This window comes from Diceros bicornis, chromosome 6 (genome assembly GCF_020826845.1).
Source record: "Diceros bicornis minor isolate mBicDic1 chromosome 6, mDicBic1.mat.cur, whole genome shotgun sequence".
NCBI classification, from domain to species: domain Eukaryota; kingdom Metazoa; phylum Chordata; class Mammalia; order Perissodactyla; family Rhinocerotidae; genus Diceros; species Diceros bicornis.
Window position 1 is genome coordinate 7,719,960 of NC_080745.1, and position 3,252 is coordinate 7,723,211.

The 3,252-nt window shown below is 43.6% G+C and overlaps 1 pseudogene; it reads right to left on the reverse strand.

The window, feature by feature from the left end:
- Nucleotides 1-476: 476 nt before the first annotated feature.
- LOC131406877 (serine/threonine-protein kinase MARK2-like) lies at nucleotides 477-2,483 on the reverse strand (annotated as a pseudogene).
- Nucleotides 2,484-3,252: the final 769 nt, after the last annotated feature.

The following is a 3,252-nucleotide window of genomic DNA, read 5'->3' on the forward strand; positions in this document are numbered from 1 at the left end:
AAATTTACTTTTCTTTGCAGAAGCAGCTCAGTGCTTTCCTGTCTTCTCATGCCATCCTTGATTTTAAGTGATTATAGTTTAAACCATCTGACCCAGAGATTTTTATATCTATATGCTTCTCTTTTGCACAAGAAGGCATGAGGTGAATGCATCATGTAGTCTGTACTGTACTACCGTCACATGTAGTCTATTATAAAGAATGGTTTACTCTAGTCAGCTCAAAGAAATGCTAATAGATGTTACGAGCTAAAAGCAGGACCTAAGAGAGAGAAAGACAGAGGTATGTGTGTATTTCTATTTGGATGGTCTGTCTTTATTTCAATAGAACTATCTTCCATCCCCCACAAAAACAGAAGAAAAGACAGAGAAAGTCAGGGGAGAGGCGTGACCCAGGGGAAACACACCAGTCCAGTCTCTGCAGTTTCTTTCAGGTGAGGGCAGAGTGGCTGGCCTGGCAGGTAGAGTCAGCCTTCCTCTCATTTTGTCTCCCCGGTGGCTCCTGGCAGCCTTTTAAAGCTTAAACTCCATGGTGATTTTAGAGGGAATGTTTTTGAAGGCCATGGAAATGCTAGATGTCCACTTAAGTCAAACACATGGCGAGATCTCTGTGGCTCTTGGCACAGCTGCGTCTTCCACTGCATGTCATCCTCTTGGGCCTGGGACCTGTGCATGCACAGCAGCACATGTTTTTCTGTTTAGCTCCCATGGCAACTGTTTGTATCTAGGACCTTGCAGATCTCCCAATAGACTCCATGGAGCTTCTGATCTTCATATTCCATGTAAAGCAGAGTGAGCACCATTTGGACTCTCAAAATTCTTTTGTCATTGCTTCTGCTGCCCACCATGTGAAGTTTGAGCATCTCCACTAGGTCTTTCAGGTTCCTTTAGGCTCCTTTTGATAAACCTGAAACACGGATGTCTCTATAAACTTGAATCTGAATTTGCTGAAGCAGCTCTCAATGGCCCCCTGCCAGCCCTGACTGTTGCTAAAGGGAGAGGCTGGGGTCTTCCCATAGAGCAAATTCTGCTGGTTGTACACATGTCAGAGCTTCCTGGTATGGAAGGAATTTCCTGTCTGGGGCTCCAACACTGCTGCTATGTGGGCAGAGGGGGAAGCCACAGAGACATGCTGAAGGGTCCTTGCTGAGGTACCTCACCATTACCGTCTGTGGGGCATCACCCAGAGGCCTGGCTGGGCTGCACCAAGGTTGTTGTGGGGTTCTAGTGCAGGCAGGGCAAGACTCAGCCAACTACAGCTGAAGCAGAAGCAAAAGCAGTGGAGGCCTCAAACTGTAGTCTGATTAGGTCCTTTGCTTTCTGGATGGCCAAGGCTGGCCCTCTCCAAAAGTGGAGAATTTCTGTTTTAATTTGTGTCGGTGGAGAGGTCACTGTTTGGAGGGAACAGGAGTTATCTTCTTCATCTCCAGGACAAGCAGAGAGGTGACAGGCATGTTGACTGTGCTGCTGGTCTTCTGTTCTGATTCCTGGTCCTCCTAAGGCTGCTGATTTTCTGCACTGCTACTCTGAGCATTCTGAGAATTAGAGATGAAAATGGCAGAACTAGACTGGTCACTGAAACCCCACTGGTTGGGGTTGGCAGAGTGGCCATGCTGTACCATGTGGGATGGGGAAGGAGTGCTGCTGTTGGTCAGATTAGCTGAAGGCTGGGACCACAGGATGATGGTGTATCCCTCCAGCTCTCATCTCTTGTGTCCCAGAAACAGATAGATAGGCATCACCTCATACTTCTGGCCCATCAGTGAGTCCTTGATCTCTTCTCACGTTTAACCCATTTACACCATCAACTCAGTCCTCTGAGGGTCTTTGTAGTCAGGGAGTAGCTCCACATAAGGCTTTAGTTCACCTTTATGATCCACATTCATCCATGGATCTTTCATAATTTGCTCGAAACTGCCTCTCTTTGTGGGATTGAGAATGAGAAATTTCTTGAGCAGGTTTTCACACTCCATGGACAAGTAGAAGAGACTATGGTATATTCCGTTCAGAAACTGTTCTCATGACTCCTTGAGATTCTGTGCGTCAGAAGGCAGGGATCAGATGACCACCGTACACGAGATGACTCTCAGGCTCCACACCTCCAATATGGGTCCCTCATATATTTTTCCTGGAATAGTTCTGGGGCAGCAAAAGAATTTGTTGCTGAAGCCAAAGTCTACAATCTTGATGTTCATTTCAGCATGCAACAACAGGTTTTCTGCCTTTAATTTTCTATAAACAATCCACTTATGGTGGCAGTACTGCACAGCAGATATTTTCTGGTGGAATTTGTCTCAAGCCTCTTTTCATTTCATATGCCATGAGCCATTTGGTAATCAAACACCTCTCTTCCACTGGCATATTCCGTGATTAGGTAGAGGGTTTTCTCAGTCTTGATCACTTCAAATAATTTAACTATGTTGGGATGATTCAAGGGACTTTATGATTCCTACTTCACAGGATATTTTCTGGAGGCTGCTTGTCATGGCCCCTAGTCAGGATGTGCTGGACCTACTTCACCTTGACCAAGTTGCCCTTGGTGATGGACATGAAGAGCTGGTTTTGCCAATATGGGTCTCCCCTTCAGTATAGATGGCTGAGAGGCCTGCAGTCTGATGTACTTACTGCTGGGCTTGCAATCAAGGTATCTCTAAATAGGCTTAAAATTGGGAAAAGCTGGTGATAAGCTTGGTCCAAATCATCTGAAAAGAAAATAATTTCCAAGTCTACCTGACAAACTGATCTATATAATGGAGTCAAAACATGGTGCTAAACGAATATAAAAATAAAAACATATACTAACTCAAGAAAAAAAATAATAAGGAATGAAGAAAAGAAAAATAGGAAAAAGAAAAGACTAAGAAACAAAGAAAAAATGAGAACAATAACAGGATAAAGAAAAAATTAATAACAAACAAAATAGACAAAAATCGCACCATGCCAATGGGATGTATTTTAAGGAGGAAACAAGCTAATTCCGGTCCAAGTCTCTCTGGTCAATGGAAATCAGCTTTCTGACCTAGAAAGACTGTGAATCTAGCAAGTAAATTCCTGAGGCCAGCCATGGATTAAATAGAGGCTTAGAACTGTAACACAATGGGTCCTTTTGAAGTCATAGCAAGAAGTGAACTTATCAAGGCTGGGAATGATCAACCACAGTTTTCTCACATTTTTTTTCTTAACAGCGTTATTGCAATAATTCACATACCATACAATTTATATATTTAAAGTGTACAATCCACTGGTTTTTAGTAT